The sequence below is a fragment of the Copadichromis virginalis genome, linkage group LG11 (genome assembly GCF_057382275.1).
Source record: "Copadichromis virginalis isolate Kocher_CV1m ecotype Utaka linkage group LG11, C_Virginalis_male_GT1.1, whole genome shotgun sequence".
In the NCBI taxonomy this organism is placed as follows: domain Eukaryota; kingdom Metazoa; phylum Chordata; class Actinopteri; order Cichliformes; family Cichlidae; genus Copadichromis; species Copadichromis virginalis.
The window spans coordinates 12239037-12260578 of record NC_140628.1 but is presented as its reverse complement, the minus strand read 5'-3'; the positions used below and the strand labels follow the sequence as shown (position 1 = coordinate 12260578).

The following is a 21542-nucleotide window of genomic DNA, read 5'->3' as shown; positions in this document are numbered from 1 at the left end:
CAAGAAAAATTACAGGGGAGTTCTTTGCAGAAAACTGCCAACTACAGCTCAGAAGGTGCGGCCCCAAAGAAGCGTGCATTTATGTGTTTGATCACATGACTCTCTAGCACTTATGCAGCCAATCAGCTGTAGCGATTCTGGTTCACTGCGAAGTTTACTGGGTCACTACAAATCAGAGGGAAGGCATTGAATGAGATAGGAAAAAGGGAATAAGACTGTTACACTTGCCAGCTTTCTTGAAGGCCTTATTTTTTGTCTCTTATAAATCTCTTTTTTTCATTTATTACTTCTTGTTATAGGAAATATATTTGCTGCTGCTTAGTTTAACTAAAAGAGCAGTGATACACAGATCGCTGTCAGATTCAGTCTCCCATTACTGTGAGTTAACAGCATAAAAATATTATTCATCCTTCACTGTTTCTGAATTCAGGTCCCAGGTGTAAATGTCAGACAGCATGGCAGCACACACCTGAAGTTGTTAAGAAGCTACTGTCAGTATATTTATCACCAATATCCTGCTGAGTGTGTAAATGTGCACATCAGTTTGTCCAACATCTTTTGGTTTCCTGTCTACTTTCCTCCAGCTATTATTGCTTTCTCAACTCTTTTGGACCGCATTCTAGTGCAGTCATTTTCTCTATCCTCTAATTTCTGTCTCTTTTATTCTATCTGTGTTTTTTTTAGCTGCTGTCTTCTTCTCTGACCCCTGCCCCTTCTATTTTCCACGTTTTTCTATGTTTGCTGTTATTTTAATCAGCCAGCCTGTCACCACACTGTCACTATCTGAGATGTCAGGGAGGAGCAAAATAAAAAATTAAAGAGAAAGAGAGAGAGAGGAAAAAAAGAGCTCAGAAATGGGTGAAGAGTGAGGAATTTTTGCGCACTATTTTGATTTTGCTGAAATTGATGTTCAAACGGCTTCTTGCCTCCCCATAAGACACCTTTTCTGCCGAATGATATCCAAATATACTGTCTGTGGGGAAAGAGGGCTGGGGAGTGGGCAAGAGGCATGAGAACAACACTAGATGGAAAAAGATAGATCCTGCAAAGGAAGGAAAAGAAATCACACAGATCAAGAGTAAAATATCAAGAGAGTACAAGATACCAAAAACACAGGTACACAATAACAAGCTGAGATAGCACAGAGATAAGCATGAATCATAAAAGACAAACTTGATTGGGATGAAAATGAGACAGAGAGAAGGAGAACTAATATATGATTACCTGACTGCACAAAGACACCACACACATTCCTTCACAATTTAAGCATATTTCACATATAACATATTCTTAACTTATTCTGTGCCATATGCTTGTCTTATTTACTTACGACTTTGCATGCAAACAGGGCTGTGGATATAATTTAACTATAATTTCCTCCTGCTGTTTCACTTGCCTGCATCTTATTGCCGGCCATATGGCCAACCAGTGTGGCATTCAGTTTACATACAGTTTGCCTTTATTTCCAACATCTCCATCAGATAACATTCAGCACAATCACGCTCGATATTGGCCTGGCTATTCTTTCTCGCACAGCACAATGTTTTTCTGATTACCATCGGAGGCAATATGGTGCATTGCAATTCACTTGCAAATGTTGCGTGTATAAGACCGCATTAAGCTTTTATTGAAGACTGGAAACATTTTTAATATAAGGACAGATAGCGAAGGAGGAATAAGAAAAGCACTTCAATAATACAATTTGGTGTTCAGCAGCAATAGAATACTCCCTCCTGTGCCACAAATGCAGTACTCTACACTGGCCTGTCAAACCAGCTTTTATTATGAGAGGCGGCAAGAGAAAGACAGAGAGACAGCATCTGAGAGAGCAACGATTACAGTATTTTCTTTTTTTTTGGGGGGGGGGGGGGGGGGGGGGGTATTTCCTGCCACCCTGTGTATGTTTATAGAAACATGCAAGCATGTTTGGTTGGGTTTGTCCCAGGTCTTTTCCCAGATGTTCTCTTTTCTTCTCACAGATAAACAGGAAGTGTGTGTGTTTCCTTAAGCTGTAATGCTGCAGGTGACAGGACTGGGCATCTGAAATACTAGATGGACAACAGTGATGGTGTTTTCATTTATTTATTTTGCACTTGCCTTGAATTTTAATCAGGTCTCTGCAGTGAGTTTTGCTCCATGTTTTGTGCTTTTCCTAAGTCAGAATCACACAGACTGTATAACGAAACAACAAAGTTATGCAGTGATACGATGATTAAAACCAGTTTCTTTTCTGTGCTGGTGAAGCTGATGGTGATGACTGCATTGTATGGTTCACCAGTCACTCCACAGCTAATTATGTGCTATTCATTATAAAACTTTGAGAAATTAGTAAAAATACTTATCTCAACCCGGTTTTCATCCAATGAATAAATAAATATATAAATATCAGAGTATTCCATCAGCTTGACACACAGTTCACTGGGTTTGTTTATTTTTTGGTAAATGCAAAGTATTATTGTGCTATCACCTGTTGCTTGGCATCTGTATTATGTGAAATACAATATTGTTGGTTTATAGAAGACTATAAACTTTATAGGGCTACAGAAAACCTGACCTATTCTTTTATTTGTTCTCGATTTAGGCTAATGGATTGTAATGATCCAATGCTGAACTGCAGCCCAGAATTTTATAACATCAGCAGCTGTTTTCAAGTGTAATTTTTTTCCAACTCCAATCTGGCCGTTAACTCAAATTAGGAGGAACTTCTCGCTGGTGTAACTGTTTGCTGTCGATGAACTAGGTCTTGTGAGGTTCAGCTAGCACATTCAATGGATTATTTTTACTGACTTCTACAAGAGCTATGTTCCAGAGGTGAGATTTTGTTGAGGTAGGCAGGTACTTCAAGGAGTAAATAAATAAAAATGTTTCTACATATCAGTTCATATTTGAGATAAGGGGGTCAATATTAAATGCTTATGTTACTGAAACAATGGAACACACTCCATAAAGATAAAGCAATAATCTTGAGTAAAATGCAACTGAAATATGTAAAATCAGTGTTATTTAAAATGACTTAATTACTTAAAATCAGTATTTTGGAACATAAATATTTCTCTGAGTGTAGCACACAGTTTTTTTTAACAATTCCTGAACTGTTTGTCTGTTTGCGCTTTACAACCAGTGACTAAAGACTAGAAGACTGGTTTTAGAAGATTGTCCATGCTAGCTCTGGTTCTTCGGTAACTGCTTATGGGGACGGAGGCTTGCTTCCACACCTGCATCATCCATCTGTGATCCAGCAGCAATCAGCAGGCAGGAATTTAAGACCAGCTCATCCTTCCACTCATCCCAAGCCCATCAGCAATTCCTATGGTTGTAACTCGGCTGTTATGTGTATTGTTGTTATTTCCCTTATTGTATTTTGCTGTTTCCTTGAGTGTCCAGTTTTGTCGTTTCTGGAACAACTGACCTGCAGCTGGCTTCGCTGACTATCTGACATCACTCATCCACTCTAGCTACATACGTTAGCCACGTCCACTTCACTTGCCCTCCATTTCAATCTGGATCTCTGGAAATAAAGGATTGAATCAACCACCTTTTTGTGCTCGAAAATACCACGGCTGCTCATTCAGGGATAGAGGCTGGTCAGTGCTCTGTGTGTGGCCTATTTAGCAAGTTATAAATATACAATAGGGGGAGTACAGACTATGGGTTTTGCAGTTTTACTATTTATGTTCCCTGCCGCCATCTTGGATTGTGAATTCTGGACTGGTGGTGCTTCTTTGAGTTTCTGAATCAGAAATCTGACTTGAAGGGGCATTCAGTTGAACCAGAACTCTTGAACTTTGAACTTTTGATGGAATGGAATGTTTAGCCTTAAACACAGCTGCGCGTGTCATTGTAAATAGAAATACCCTGCTTAAACTAATCAATTAGCATATTAGCATAGCATTTCTGTCAGTATGTTACCGTTTTTAAGGCCTGTGGAGCAGTTCACATAGAGAAGTGTGATTGGTAAATGGTAATAGGCAAAATGGAATGATGGGACTAATATAAAACTAGTTCATCATTAGCAACTCACATAATCATATTGTATATACGTTTCTAGCCAAACATGCTAACATTTTGTATCAGTACATTGTTACACTACTTGAAACAGATTTGCTTTTCTCTCACAACCAAAGATTAACCAAAGGCATTTGAGTGCTTCTTCCCACAGTTTCTGCTGTAATCAACTGTTGGTGATGGTACTGATTGTTTAAAGAGGAAGAGAGCAAAAAAAAAAAATGTGCTAATTGACTTCAGAGAATGTCCACCTGTTAAACGGAGACAATTTCAGCTCATTGTCAGTGATGTAAGTCAATGCAAAGTAATTGGCTGAGGTCCATACAGATGTGACATTCTAATGTTTTGGCACCCTGTTGTTATTGCTTTACTAAATATGGCATGACACACTAATTATGAGGCAAATGACTGGCAGCTTTAATTAAAGGCCGCATTTAGCCATATAAAGTGAACAATTAAATAACTGCTGTCATTTCACATCCAAGGTAATTAAGTTATCAGTGTTTCATTGTCTAAATACTTAGAATACAGGGAATCATAGAAAATACACTGAAGAATGAGCTCTCAAAGCAAACAGCTTTTCTTCCAGATGAAATATATTATTGATAATCTGACATTCATCAATGACAAGAATTAGTGACCTGGTTACGCAAGGCTGAGCCTGATTGTAGAGTACTGTAGGTATGGTTTGATTCATAAATACATAATAAAAATGAACTATACACAATCTGACACAAATCTGATCTAGTGATTGATTTGCAGAAAGCATGATGTGAAAAAGAGCCATATTTAATCAGTCAAACAGAAGAACATTTTTATTTTGTTAATATCATTGTTACCACTTGTAACAAATACATCATTCTCCTTTCCTCCTTCGTATTGCCATCCTGTCATAACTTTCTTCTCACTCATAGATTTGTAACATTTACTTGTAGCAGCTTAGCAGCAAATGTATAAGCAGGGGCAAGCTTAGTTGGCTGCCAAGAAGGAGGCCAGATCTCAGTAGGCAACTCATCAAAGATGCAGTAAAGATCTTGTTTCTCCTATAGAAACAGTGTATACATAGAAATGTCTGCAGTGCTGCAGCACCTGTTGGTTTTCAATTCTGCGTTTTGAAGTCTCAAAACAGCATTTTTTTCCACTGCCATGTTAGATTTTTAGGGAAAGATGTTATCATATTTGGACTTGTCATTTGTTATATTGGCTAGCCATCTTAATTTATTAAGTTTTAGTGTGCAATACACAGCCACAAATCTGCTGCTAAAGTTATTTTTCTTACCATCAGTATACCACAGACTAAATAGTTGACATTTTACTTTGTAGATAGCAAATCATTTTATAAATAAAGCAGTTACATTAAATTTTATTGATATAGCACCAAATCACAGCAGCTGCCTCGGGGCATTTTATATTGTAAGGTAAAGATCATACAATACTACAGAGAAAACAGAGAATCCAGAGAAAACAGAGATATTCCAACAAGCGTTTGACCTCCTATGAGCAAGCGCTTTGGTGACAGTGGAAAGACAAAACTCACTTTCCTGGGGCTCAGGGATTGGGTGTCATTTGATAGGACTGGTTGGGGGTGATGGGGAGCAAGACAGGACAAAGAGACACGGTGGAATAATTAAAAACTGTCTGGTTGTTTTTTACGTGTTAGACAAATATAATATTGTATCAAAGTACTCTAGTTATGCAAACATAACATTACATAACATTTGCATCATCATTCTATTTAAATGGTTTTTAACTACATATATTTAGACATAGATTGTATTGCAGCTGTATTGTTAAAAAGCTCAGTGATATTTCATTGTTGAATGATTTCATTATACTAAATGAAAAAATGCTGAGCTTTAGCCATTACAGGAGACAAAGGAAAAAGGCAGAATGAACCAAGCTCAAATTAGAAACATTAAATATAATGTCATCCACATTTTTATGTTGAAGATGTCATAAAATTCAGTGGACCACAACATTTGTATGGTACCCTGTTCCTAATGCATTTGTTTATTAGCTAAGTCTCCAATATTTCAAGTTACTTAGGGGGTTAATCTGTGGGCATGCAGAGTTTCATGTTCAGCTTCATCTTTATATAAAGGTCAAGAGCGAGGCAATCAGGAAGCTGTTAGAAAAGTATAGAGTCATGGAAGAAATCAAGTAGAGTAGCCAAAGGGTGATCAACTCCCAGAGAGGAGCTGGAATGGAGCAGAGAAACTGAGAGAAAGAGGGAGGCTGAACTAGATTAAACTGAGCCAGGCTTTTCAGGTTGAGAAACAGATCAAGTGTACCCTAGAAGTGTTAAAAATGGGTTATGATTGATCTGATGCTGTTGTAAAAGCAACCCATAGCTCAAGTTAGAATCCATGTCATGTCTATCAAGACACAAAAATCATTTGTGTTATACATTTTTTGTTGACTCTGTTTTGGCTCCTCTCATTCGGGCACTATTTTTTTTTCATCCTTAATTTGTGTACTTTTGCTTTCACTTGGTCGGGTCGGGAATGAGTTCCTGCCCCAAGTGGAGGAGTTCAAGTATCTCGGGGTCTTGTTCGCGAGTGATGGGAGAAGGGAGCCGGAGATCGACAGACGGATTGGGGCTGCAGCTGCAGTAATGCGGACGCTGCACCGGTCCGTCGTGGTGAAGAGGGAGCTGAGTGTAAAAGCGAAGCTCTCAATTTACCGGTCGATCTACGTCCCTACCCTCACCTATGGCCACGAGCTGTGGGTAGTGACCGAAAGAACGAGATCGCGGATACAAGCGGCAGAAATGAGCTTCCTCCGAAGGGTGGCTGGCCTCTCCCTTAGAGATAGGGTGAGAAGTTCGGCCATCCGGGAGGGGCTCAGAGTAGAGCAGCTGCTGCTCCACATCGAAAGGAGCCAGCTGAGGTGGTTCGGGCATCTGACAAGGATGCCCCCTGGGCGCCTCCTGGGTGAGGTGTTCCAGGCATGTCCCACCGGGAGGAGGCCCCGGGGCAGACCCAGGACACGCTGGAGAGATTATATCTCTCGGCTGGCCTGGGAACGCCTTGGTATTCCCCCGGATAAGCTGGAGGAGGTGGCTGGGGAGAGGGAGGTCTGGGCCTCTTTGCTTAGGCTGCTGCCCCCGCGACCCGGCCCCGGACAAAGCGGATGAAGATGGATGGATGCTTTCACTTGCTGTTTGGTAAAATTTGGGAACCAAACTACTTTACAAAGATTGCAGTTTAGATTGTGATACACCCATTTCCAAATCTAACCATGCAACTTTAAAAAATAAATGGCCTGCTGTGCTTAGATCTGACGTCAAGTCAGTTCCAAGCCTTTATTTATTTATTTATTTTCATGCCTCTTATATGGGTCTGGACATGAGTCTTGGCAGACTCTCTCTTCCTCGGATGGATGGATGGATAAATACACAAAAATAATAGCAGTTTTCACCTACAACAGTGACAAATAAGCCACAACAGTAGCACTGTTCTGAGCAGACTTATTATGGATTTCAGTTTAAATTACATGGCACAGCTCAAGTGGAGGGATTTTCGGATCATATCACCTACAGCCAAAACTTCAGCAAGATACTAGGAACAGGCCACAATATATACCTGCAGTTGCATGAGGTAGTGATGAAAATTGCCTTCAGGCTGCACTGTAGGAGTGGAGAACAGAGAAGACATGAATTTCTTATGTACATTAGTGACAGGTGCACACTTAGACACCTACACACATACAGTACAGGAAAATATTGACACTGATTTGTACACACACATGCACAAGCACACACATGCAGCTCGATAGGTGGTCTGACAGAAGTGGTTCATTGTGCATGATTGCTCCTAAAATTTCACTGTGTTGCATCAGCCAGCCGACTCTGTTTTGCTAAATTAGTTTGCCCTTGTTTCCTAGAACAAATGAAACAGTAGAGTATGCTGTGCAAATGACATTTAGAAGGCATATTTTATGTAAATATATACGCTGTATACATATAATAAGATACTGATAATAGCTTTTTAAAGATTCATAGAATATGTTCTTTGTCATTTAATACTTTTTTCTGTCATAGACTCCCTCTGCTGTGTATCGTATTGCATATGTAAGTGTTGATATTTCTGTATGTTTGCGCAGTCATGCTGTATGTTTTACTGTTGACGTATCTGTCAGAGATCCTGAATTGTTTCACTTGCTCTGGATTTTCACTTCTGGCTATGATGGATGTGATTCCCTGTACAACTGTACTGCTTGCAATTTCGTGAACTTACATGCAGAGGGGGACTCTTGCTGGAGTATAGACATTATAAGCCAGCTAGCAGCAATTGAAATAACTGTATTCCAGCTCGGTAAAGTTGACATCTCTGTCCTATTACTGTATAAGAGTATAAGCAAAATCAGAACAAAGGACCCTACAAGCCTCAGGTAGTTGATGCCTCTATGCCCCTGAGGGGTAGCCTATTGCTTGCAGTCACCAACAAACATATTCAATACTGAATATGTGTCTCGCTGAGATATGTTAATTCCACAAAGCTAGTCGTGTTTGCATCAGACAAAGAGGTGAGCGCTTCCTTTCTGCTGCCGGTCCCTGTCTTTACAAGAGTAATAGCAGATGAAGTATGGCACGCCACTAGGGACATCCTTGTGCTATTTTTGTGCCATGTAAAGATGATCATGATAAGTTTTTGCCCTGTTTGGGAAAACAATATACTGAATACAGAATACAGTCCAGGTGAATAATCAGCAATCATGGTTCAGGCTTCCACTTTTTAGTACTCAGGGTAAATTAAAAGGATTGAAACGGTCACACTAGGAAGAGAAAAGTGCTTCCACAGTCCATCACATACTGCCACTCTAGGACTGAAACAGGGGGGAAAACACGAGGAGGATGTAGATGTAGCGACTGTCTTTCCTCTAAGTAAAAATGAGACGTGTGAAAAACCTTGTGGATGCTACCTTTAATTTTAAGGAGAGTGCAGATGTGTGCCCCACACTGGAGGAATCTCTTCTGCCTGACTTTAGTATCAAATATGTTTTTTTTACATACACAAGGAGCATATATATTGCCCGTGGTTTTCTCCCTCTGGTGGAGCAAGACCTCACTTGAATAGTTTCTCTCTCCTGCTCCTTTCTTGGTGAAGTCACCTGCCCTAACAGGTATTGCAGGGTTACAGATGGCCAGCTTACAAAACAAAGCGATCAACTTGTTAATAGAATTCTGAGAATACAGTCTCTTGATCCAGGGAGCTACTGAGGCCGCTAAGGCTTTCATCCTATCAACATATTACAGTTCTGTTTCACTTGTTAATCTGAGTCAAATATTATTTAGTTAAGACTTAACTACCTACAAGTGTCCAACTATCCTGTAAGTGTCCAAGATAGCAGTATTTTAATGTTTTGGAAAAGATAAAAAAGATTTGGACACTAACCTAAGGATCATGATTTGTTTTTCTTAGTCAGCAGTCACTTTTTGTGATTTTTATTTATTTTTAAACTGCCTTTTATTACATTACACTTAATATGACTATTCAGACTTATCTCCATCTACCCTGTAGCCATTTGATTCTGCGTGTCACAGTTAATTGCAGTTTATCAAAGGTGATGTTGCTTTTCCCACCAGGTTACATGGCAAAGTGGCATGGTCATACTTGGCTAGTGAGAGAGAGCACCTTTGTAAGGTGTTTATTTACAAAACCTGACTGGTTGCCCCGGCCCTTTGATTAAATTTAACTACAGTGCTTTCGATGTCAGGTTGCAAGACATTTTAAAATTAGCTGTGCCTCTTAGTCACACGGTACTTCGTAAAACTGTATTTAAAATAATATGGTGCCTAGAAATTGAATGAGCTACAAAAACCTGTGACGCTACATTATTTCTGTCTGCCCATCCTTCTACTCCTAAACTGTATATGTCTTGTGTTTATGTGTAAACACTCGCTTGAAAAAGAGACGTCGATATCAGTGAGCCAAACTGTTTAAACGCATGCTTTAATAATAACCTTAATAAGCTGTTATAGATGCAGCAATACTTTTTGCGAATTGGAACAGCTTCATTGTTTGACCACCGCATTTCATCATGATGACCCTGATGACCACCACAAGCACACATCAGTCAAACAGTAACGTTGTTCTACATTTTAACTTCTTCAGTCTTTATCCTCTTCCCTGTACACCTTTTTTTCTTCACCCTTCATTAGAGGGAAGCCGAGTTCTTAGTTTCCTAATGGGTAAAAGGAAGCCTTGTTTTATACCTCAGGACACACACCAAAAAATATATCTGGATAATGTTGATGGTAATGAAGTGGGGCAGGCTGTTACTGAAAGCCACTGGTTTTCAAAAAAACGTAAAGCTACATGCTTCACGATACCCTTCTTATGCTCACTCGTGGCCCTACATATGTCAGGGCATTTGTACATGGCAGCAGACATCATGTCAAGAATTGTTCCAAACCTGCGACAGTGGATATCTGGGATCACAATATTAGACTGATTCACTTCCAGAGTTATACAGTTGAGAGTCTGCCTCGGGAATGCAATGCTCTGTCACACCCATGGCCCTATAATTTGTTCTATGCCGTTTCTTCCTGATTGTCTTCCAGCTACTCTTCTATCAGACTGATGTGTAGGAGCAGGGGTTGATTTTCCAGTGGAGATAAAGTCTTGATCTAACAGAGAATCTCTGATTAATTGTAACCTTGGTTTTAGTCCCTTCAGAAATCTTTAACTATCAGTGATTCCACACTAGCAGGGCTGCTTCTAAAGGTAAATTGTAGGATGTAGACTGGTATGTCTTAAATAAATATCTTAATTTGACAACAACATGACATTTATAAAGAGCGGAGCAAAGTGATAGTCATTTAAGAACCAAGAGTTCACATGTTCTGTGTGTTTTCTGAGAAGAACATGCCAATAAAGTATGCAAAGTGGGATTTAGGTGTGCGTGGTTAAAAGTACATAAATAGGTTTAAAATGGTGTTAAAACCGTGTGACATTTTGTGCAAGGGTGTGATTATGCAGGTATGATAATGATGCTTTTGAGCATTGTTAGTGTCTGACGCTTGCTTGGTTTGTTTAACTAATTAAATAATTAATCATTTCATTACCTATTCATTTATTTGTTCGTATATTTACCCGCTTCATCAGTCACTCATTGAATCACGTAATGTGTTACAAAGCCTTGAATATCACCATATGTTAATTATATTTTTCGGTCAGGTGACAGTTCACAGCTATGAAACATTAGTATTATTTTTGTTACACTATTATTATTCATAACTCCTGCTGCATTTGGCTATTTTTTCATCGAGGCAAGTGTCTGTCTGACAAAGAGTCCCATCTGCAGACAGAGATTAACATTTCTAAATTTTACTAAGTACTTTTAATGGCCCTTAAGTACAAAATGGACCTCATTATATTTGAGTAAAGGGTCATGCATACATTACTTATCTGGTATCTTTTATTTGAAAAGAGTGGCTTTAATACAAAAGCTGCTCTTCAACAAATATTCAAACATGCGCCACTACACGGTCAAGCAGATGGATCGGTGAGCAGTTCAAGCGACTAAGTTATGAAGTAAATAAGAAAGTGATTGACAACTGCAGAGTCTCTGATATACGAAGGGAATCCCAAAAGCAAGGTCTTCGTTAGAAAATCACTCTGTTTACTTTCTATAATATCTACATGATTTTTAAGGCTGAAGAATTATTTTCTTTTCTACATAATCACCATTTCGGTCGAAGCATTTTTGTAGATGCTGTGGCAGTTTTAGAATGCCCATGTCATACCAGCTTGCTGCCATGTCCTTCAGTAAGCATTGAACGTCATCTTTGACCTCTTCGTCGGAGCAGAATCGCCTTCCAGACAAATGCTCTTTCAACTTAGGGAACAAACATTTTTGACATCTATGCATGAGTGTCCATACACTTCTGTCAAGTGGCGATGAATTTCAACTGGTTTAACACCTTTGGCATTCTCAAATAACTGCGCGAACTTTGCACTTGGTGGTAGCGTTCAACGGGAGCTCCATTTTCAAGGGCTGCCGAGCCAAGATTGAGCATCCCAGCGAAGCCATGCATGCTTGTTTGGAGGAAGCACCCATCACAACAGTGTGGCCAGCAGCCAGTTTCTCTACGTCACCACTGCTTTGGAGACCTTACTTTTGGGATTGCCCTCATATTCAGTTTGTATATATTCGGGCACTTTAAAAAAAACTGACAAATTTATGTAGGGGTTTAATGAAAATAGAACATAAACTTAGCATAACAAAGCAGGTTTCTACTAACTGCAGTTGTGTATTGCACCTCAAGGAGAAAAAAAAGTTGTTGTGCTTGGATATAGTGTACATGGTTGCTCCTTCTTCCTGTCTGTGCGCTCAATGAAAAAAAAATGCAGTGTTTTCTTTTTCATTCTGATGTGCACTGATGTGCGTGCTGAGATCAGTGTATAGAAATGCACAACATATACTCACATCCACATGTGCGCACACAGTACTGCCAGGCCTGGTTTCCTCTGTGAAGTTTCGAAATGTGTTTTTCATCATGGTAACAAGAATACGTACAGGCCGTAGCAGCAGTTACTGTATGAGTTTGCCCACAGAATTGGTATTTTTAGCTATTGAAACATCATATTTTCCAAATATATTATATCTAAAAGTTAATACAAGTAATTTTCTTCTTTCTTCTGAGCATCACGGGGCTGTTTCGTTTTAATGTGGTCTTGGCTGTAATGTTTTAGTCTATTCTGTTGCCTTGTAAAGCAAAATGCAACAATGTAGTCTTGGTCACGCATAGATTCAGCCTAACTTTAACACTGTTATCTTTTCTACCAGAATATGTGTGATTCTAAAAGCTGCACATCTTTCTTTTCTCTGTTCTCTTCTGCTAAATTTGATCTGATCTCATTGTCTTTTCAAGCCCATCCCTTCTTTAAGTTCAGTTCTAGTTTTCTTTCATATGATTTGCTTTTCTCTTTGATGGCTCTGCTGTGTTGATCGTTTCTGTTCTGTTCTGTTACTGTTACTTTCTGTTACTTTCCTGTTATTTGCTACATTTTTAGTATCTCTGCATCAGGTGCAATGAGTGACAGTTATTGGTCTGGTGTCAGTGGTTCAGGCTTAGGCGTTACCTCTGTTTAAGGCTGATCTCATTTCCTGCACACTTCCTCTGTGGGGTTAACGGCTGGCAGACTTGTGCACATCCTGGCTGAGGTACATAAGAGGGAAAAAAACAGTCATGGCAGCTAACAAGTGGAAAAAGATACATTCCAGCAATTAATTGGACATTGCAGTCATAATATACTATTACACACTTAATTGTCTCTTACAATTATTTAAGCCTGAAAATATGTACTGGTGACAATTTTTTAATTAATTAATAAATTGCAATTACGTAGTGAGAGGTATTGACCAACAAAACATAAAACTTCAATAAAATCATTCCGGTTTTGGAATAAATTCATGTGATAGGGTAAATATAGCTGTTGCCCTACTTATTTTATTTGATAATTATTTGATGTCAAGCATGTAATTTAAACATTAGTGAGTTTTGTCCTCAAATAGTTTCATTCTTGGCCTGAAACTGTGAAACAAGGACAGCAATTCAACTGACACCTTGCGTGCAGTTAAACATGCGTGCTTGTACGTGTGTTCATCTGATAAGTCGGCTGTGTTTCTCGGCTCTTTACCAAATTAAATTAAAGTTTAAAGCACAGCTCGTGTTTCAAATACCAGTTTGCATGAATGAGGACACAGATGAAAGCTAACTTAAATTATGTCCATAACTTCCTAAGTATCTAATGAATTTATTTTAGTTTTTCTTAAATAGATACTGTGTAACACTACTGAATATTCAATGAGGTACCGTTCAATGGTACAGTGTGATATACCATTTGGACCGTAATGATAGTCCCAAAGTCTTTGTTTTTCCTGTCTGGCAGACAGACTAGGGGCCTTGAGCAGAAGAAGAGGAAGTGCAATAAACTGTAGGTGGAAAATATGGTGGGTGAACAAGTGAGGCGGGGGGTCGCATGTGACGAGGGAAGCTGGTGTTAGTAACCGCATGCAAAGATAGAAGGAGAAAGATAGGCCGGCCTCGAAGTTCGTCCCTAAGCGAACCCTGCTCTGGTATTTCACATGCTCTATGCTGGCTGAAAATGGACATTCTTATATAAAAAACACTTTTTTTCTACTCTTTAGCCATGGCAGTGGAGTTATGGGACAGGATGATGTAGCTAAAGAACCTCTAAAGAACTTCTGGATGGATTGACATAAAATTGTGCGTTGAGTTGCCATGGCGCTGCGCTGAGTAGGAGCCTGCTGCAGCATTTTATAGTATAGGGATTTTTGACTTCATATTTGGTACTGCGATATGAACTTGTTGTTTTTATATTGGCCCTATGAGGATAAAGAACTGGTCAATAAGCATATTGTAAAAGCAAGCCTACGCCTAGGTTTCCCTACCCTATGAGTTAAAAGTCACCTCCGATCAAACTCAAATCAAATTACAGACGTGAGATATTTTTCATCTAAAGTCACCACCATCATTATCGCAGCATACTGAACGAGCTGCTGAACTCTAAACTATTTAAAGAGCTTTAAGATGCAGATGTGGAAGGAAAAATAATTACCTCTCTTCTCTCTTTTCTCTCTGAAAGCAGAGGAAGAGGCACTTGGTTCTGTACCTCTGAGCATTCCCAGACTGCTGGTATTCTCATATGAAAAGTAAAGCTTCATATTTTCACAAGTCTCCTGAGTGATCATTAAAGTTCTTTATGTTATTTTAGATTTTTTTCTCAAAACAATGCAATATTCATTGATAATCTATGTTGTGACGATGAAAGTGGAAGTCTTTAGATGTTTTGCAGTGCTGGACATACTTCTCCAGAGTTTTACATATTGTATGAATAGATGTTCTTAATGTAGTATTTGTTCCCTTGTGGTTAAATTGTAAAAGCTACTTCTTGAGAGTTAAAATGCACATATATAGAGAGTATATATGTGAATACACTGTTGTGTTGGAACTTTTCCTAGATACACTGTTCAACAAAGAATTTGCAATGTAAAGATATAAAGAGGGAATTTTGTCACCTTTCACCTGTGTGTGTGTGTGCATGTGGATTGTCACTTGCCGAGTGCATGTTATTACATGTGAGTCGCTCCCTTTGAAACTACTTTCTCTTCAGATCAGTGTAAGGGCAGACAAACACACATGTGCACACACGCACAAAAACACAGGTGTGCGCACAGAGACAGAAACAATAGTGACTTTCATCCCAGTAAGGGACTCGACATCAACGGGCTTTTAGCATGTTTTACCAGACTAGCACAGGTTAGTGGCTATGATTCTTGTGACATCCACCACTTCTGAATGTTTCACATAAAATCCACAGTGATGTTCCTATAGCATACAGGAAATGCCACACTGAGGCCCTTTTCCCTTTTAATTACAGGCCCTTGTGCAGACATATTGTTTTTTTTTAAAAACAGATTTACAAAAGAGCATTTAAAAAGTGCTTTCATTGGTTTTTTTTCTTTATTTCCATACAACATATTAATAACACAAAAACAGATTGTTATCAAACTTTATTTTGCAGTCAGAGATACAATGAGCTGCGAAATGTAACTCTTACAGATGTGATTGCATATTCCCAGCTTCTAACTCGAACCGCTACATGATACCCGTATTTTTAAAATCAAATTCTAGCAGTTTAAGGCGATGACAAACAGCTATATATGAGGACTTTTAGTGATGCAAATGCTCAAAATGTTTCACAAAAGTTAATATTTATCACTGGCTGCTTTCATTCTTGTTTTTTCCATCGTGCTGTCCTCTTTAACCTCACCCGTCTTCTTCAGTTTCCTGTAAGCTTCTGTGTAGATCTGCACTGTGCAAACACATACATAAGAAACAGATATAAGAATTTTTAATTTTAGTACATTTAGTCTTTATGGATAAAAGTTTCAATTAATTCAAAAGGGTAAAAGAAGGCGAATATCTTCTTCTTCTCTCCCTTTAGTGGTTGCCACTTTCTCACCACTGAAAATCTTAGGAATACAATTCTGCTGCCGCCTCCTGTTTTCTCAGTGACACGGTCTCCAAATCATACATCATAGCAAGTCTCACTAATATCTTGTAAACCTTCCCTTTCACTCTGGCTGCTGTCTTTCTGTCACAAATCACAGCAAACACTCGTCTCCACCCACCCCACCCTGCCTCCACTCTCTTATTCACCTCTCTTGTGCACTGCTTGTTCTCTGGAATGGTGAACCCCTAGTGTATAAACAACCTTACCTTCACTATCTCTTTCTCTCCTTGCATCTTCACCTTTCCACCTGTCTCCCTCTCACTGTGACACATGAAATGTTGCGCTTGTACTCCTGTTCTTCCTCTTCTCACTGGTGAAAACCTCCACCTCTCCCAGCTCTCTTTCACCTGTTACCTAATCTCACTACACATCACAATTCTTACCGATGATCTGCATGTTTGCGACTCTTCAGACAAGAGGAGGTATGTTTGTGGCCCCCATGTGGCTGGGTTTTAACAAAGCAGAAATATGATGGGTAAAAACAACAGTTGCTATCTTTCGTTGAAATATTTTGGTTACCTTGAGTAACAGGTATTGCACATAGCACATACGTTTATAGTACATACTACTATGATGAGATATTTGTTTGAAACTGGTGGAATATCAAGTTAATTTTTAACCTCCTAAGACCCAAACTCTTCCACGGCATGCATTTTTAATTTCTCTTTGATAGTTGGGCATATTGGGGCCCGATTAACGTAAATACAAAGAATTACCAGATCTTTTTTTTTTTTACCTTATTTTTGTTTTTAAGAAAAATAAGAGCCACATATGAGGATATTCGTTTAAAAATTTGATAGAACAGTAGCAGTATAATGTCCTCGTAAGTGGATATCAGGCCCTTGTAGAGCAAAATTGAGTATTTTGGTCTAAATAACCCAAAATGTGATGTCCACATATGTGGACGCCAGGTCCTAGGAGGTTAAAGGATCCAAACTACCTTTGTGATAACATTCAGTGCAGCTCAGATTTGGGCCCCAACAGTGCAACATGCTCTTTCTAAATTTCATAGGTTGCCTTGCTTTCTGCCCTTATCTTTTACCACTAGCTGTCCAAAAAAAAAAAAAAATCCCAAACTGTCACTCTCCTTACCACGCTGTACTGTTACTGGTTGGAAAAAAGCACCAACCACAGGGCCAGCTTTTCTTATGAAGGATCTGCACCGTAGGGTATCTATGCCCAACTGGCGTTGTCGTCACTGAATCAATATTTGGCGCACAGGGGCTGTGACTATTATCTACAGACAAGAATTCAAAAAGAAAGACGCTGGCATTTGAAATTCTGGGAAAGTTATTGTAGGATCATTACTAAGCATACTGGAAAGTGTAAGCTATAGCCTGAAACAAGTCAGAGTTTCGATGTGAAATGAAAAGAGCCTCATGAATCACTACTCTTTAATACTATGTCATTAAAAAAAAGAAAAAAAAGAACTGACATATAAATCACTAGATGTCTGTATTATTCCCAGGGGGCATGTATGCTGTGCACAGTCAGGCTGCTTTTCCCCCCAACATGCCAGTCTGGCAGACTTCACATCTGGATCACTGTTATTATCATAGTCATAACATTCAACAGGGCATGGTATTCCAGGCACAATTATACAACTTCCAAAACTGGAAATCAATTTTGGAAATTAAGTTTATGGGTTGTCTATAAGTACAACATATTTTTAGGCCTAAGAATATGCGATTAACAGACAACAGCACTCAGCATGTCTGTACCACATGTAAAAAGTTGAAATATACCATAAGTATACCTAAACGCAAAGGATGAGTAGCTTAGATATATAGTTACAGTACTGACTCCCATAAGATTCACTATGCAAGTGTAGTATAAGATAAGATTTTATACTGATAATAGGGGAATTAAGTGCTATCTTCTTAACTGTAGCCACATGGGAATATATTGTGAAACAAACTAAAGACAGCTATTATGGATTTATCCTACAACATTAATTAGACAAAATTAACTCCAGAATGGATCTCTCATACGCCAGACAGTCAGACAGTCCAACTACTATATATTACTGTGTGTCATCTAGCAGTGAACACTTTAGCTGTGATTCACCATGACATATCTAAACAGCCACTCTGTCTCTTCTACGCACATACACACACAGACACACAACTACAAAGAACAGTTGTGCTAGTATGTATTCCTGCACAGTTCTTAAAATGGAACAACTGTTCACACTTCATTGCAGTAGCCTCAGCTTATCAAACGCATAATCACCGTCTTTATCTGAGCTACTGATGTGTCACAACAACACAATGGAAGAAATGTTACCATCCAGCATATGAATGTCTGGTCATCTCTGTACAGTGTTTGTACTGTCATCATCATCATCATCATCATCTTCTTCTTCTTGGCCATGCAAGACCAACAGCAGCCTTAAACGCTCTGTTTCTTACTCACATCATTGGTCTAAACAATTAAAATCAGCCAACGCAACAGTCAATTCAAGTCATACAAAGGTGATGTTGAAAGGCGAGTAAATGAAGGGTTGTGAAGAAAAAAACCCACATTGTGATAAAAGGAAAAGAGTAAACGACAAAGAAAGAATCAAATAAAATAACATCCCAATCCTGATCCTGCCTTATTCCCTGGCTCACTTCCTCTCTTGTTCTGCTCTTTCATTTTCAACTCATTTTGCTGGCTCACTTCTTCCTCCAACACCCCCTCCATTCTTTCTGTCACTCTCTCCCTCCATGAGCAGACAGGCAGAGACAGGGAGACTGTTGTTGTGCTTGCAGTCTGACACTATCAGCTCATAAATCCCTGTCAGCAGCTTGTATGCCTCCTCTCCTCTCTCCCTCCCCGTCTCTTATCCTCCCTCCCTTCACTGGTGGAGAAACAGAAGAACCCAGTGACCTGCCAGTGAAGGTTTGACTGGCACAACCACACACACATTTAGAGAAATATATATAGAGCATATACAGTATATACAGATATATAGATAGTCAGACAGACAAGCAGACAGACAGACATCTCTGATTCTCATGCCTCCCCTCAACTGTCTCTCTTTTGCTAGGTTCCTTCCTCCCTGTCTTTCTTTCCCTCAGGCAATGTTTGCCGGCAGACAGTCGTCACTGACAAGAGCTTCCTGTGGTTAGGGGTAAACACCTGGGTAATGAGGCCATGCTGCACAACAACCCCAAAAAAAGCAAAACAGATTCACAGACCTCACTCACTCTGCCGAGTACTGTAGACTCACAATCGGGTCACGCAGCCACACAGGGTCACACGCGCAGTCACACATGCAAATAAATCTCACGGGAAAACAAGCACAGACATGAACACATTTAAGCACATACACAACCGCACATGCACATAACTGGTTCAGACTGAAAAACAAGAATCTAGACAGAGTGGACATGGATTCAAGAAGGTTCTACTTCTGTGCCGTCACTAGTAATTTGTTCCTCAAATGCAGAAACAAATCCTTGTCTAAGTCATGTCAGCGAAACACTCAGTCAGGATTTTTGACATACTGCAAATGCTCAAACTGAGTGTGAAATGTGAGTGCTGCTGCAGGGAAGAACAGAGCTGCCTGTCTCGACTGCAAAGTCACAAAAGGACTTTTCCACTACAGGCAAGTTATTGGCCCACACCTGAACCTGTGCCAGCTGTCCAAAGTGCTGCCTTTGTCACTCCAGCATTCTTGCAGCCTACAGGAGATGGTACAAGCTGAAGTTTGGTGTGTGGTCACAGGACTGCGCCGACTTTTTTGTGTGTCTGTGTGTGTCTGCTTTCGTGTGACGAACAGACACATCATCACCACTCAAATATAAGTGGCTATCTGTCTAACTGTGAGTTGACTGTAGGGGGAGCAGTAATACATCGTATTTCTGCAAGTTTGTGTCTTGCTTGCTCAGCAAGGGTCAGATAAATTGCTGGTATTTTTTATTACTGACAGATTCTGTTGTTCATGGAGTTCTAGTGGGAAGAAACAGCTCTTTGTCACTAGTTTTTGATGAACCTTGAAAAGAAGGATTCAGTGACCCACCTCTTACACTTTTTCACATATCATATAAGACTAGATAAATAAGTGTGGAGGAGCTGCAACAGAGGAAATTAAATTTTTAAGTATGACAAATGTCCCTGTTCAACATGGGCCATAAGCAAAGACACAAGGACACATCTCTCCAGATTACAACTATTCTCGGAGAATACTGAGCCACTTCATGTATATTTAAAAAAGCTTTGATTTACAGACGTACATTTAAATGCATCCTGGATGGGAAACACAAAAACCCATCACGTGACTGGGTTGGGCAGCAAGCACAGTATATTTGTTTTTCCCCATTCCTCAAATTTTCACTCTTCTTATGAAAATTTTTTTAGATGCACTCATATTCAAAGCTCTGAGGCAAAATAGACAATTTCCCTATCAGCTGTAACCAATACTTCATTTTCATGCCACTCTTGCTTTTTACATTGTGCTTTTATCCAAATTGATTTTGTCACAACAGAATTACATCTTACTGCTCCACTCCTTCAAAATATTGTGCAAGTATCAAAGCCTCAAGAATCTTCCATGTCAAAAGCACTAGAGTGCAAATGATTCACTCAGCAATCATGTTAATCTGTTATCTCTGGACAACAAGGCGCAGCCTGCATCGCATGTCTCATAGAAGTAACAGGGAAGCTTATGGTGAATCATCAGCCCTACCAGACCCGCACGGTCTTAAGGGTTGTTTTAGTTTTGAGGAGGATTTTTTTTCTTCTTCTTTAATGGTCTTCATGCAAGCTATTTTAGATATGGTTCAACTGAGCAAAAACACCATGTGTATTGTATGGTAGTATCTGGGTTTGCATATGTCTGTACGCGCACGCTTGTGTGGCCCGCATGTCTTTGTGTGCAAAGGAAATGGCTGACAGTGAAAAATGTGACCAATTCTAATTTTAATTGCCGAGTGAAAAAACAGCCTCTGCATTTGTGGGTTCTGTCCAGACGAACAGAGGAGAAGGGGTTTAAGCATGAAAGCGTATTCCTTATCACAATTAAAAAGTGTTTTAACATACCGGCATCCCTTTGAAGTTAGATTAGCAGCAATATTGGAAAGATCAGCCCCAGTCTTAAACAATGGAAATTGAATAGGGGAAAAGAAATGACTTAACAGAGCCAAAGGTAAAGTTTTCCTTTTGTTGTTCATCTTTTTTCCCCCCTTGAATTTGGCCTCATACAATTTTCTGATAGATTCTCTTGTGCAGAGCGACTCTTTTTTTTTAGTATTATTATTATTTCTTTTTTAACATAAAATTGCTTCATGTCCAACCTAGGGAATGGATTGAGGGGACTACGGCAGAAAAGAAGAAAACTTAATTTGACAGCGCAATTTGAATTGGAGATCCTTCTTAGAGGATTTGAAGCCTGGAGTGACAGACGAAATTGTACATAGGCACAGCTAAGAACTGTAATCACAATAAGCCCATATAAGCGTCTTGATTGTAAGGGTCTGAAGCCACACGGTGGCTGTCTTGTGGAGC

The 21542-nt window shown here is 39.4% G+C and overlaps 1 long non-coding RNA gene across 1 annotated transcript in view; it reads right to left on the bottom strand.

Moving 5' to 3' along the window:
- Nucleotides 1–21542, bottom strand: part of LOC146698164 (uncharacterized) — a 166656-nt gene that overhangs the window by 39799 nt on the left and 105315 nt on the right. The window lies entirely within an intron of this gene.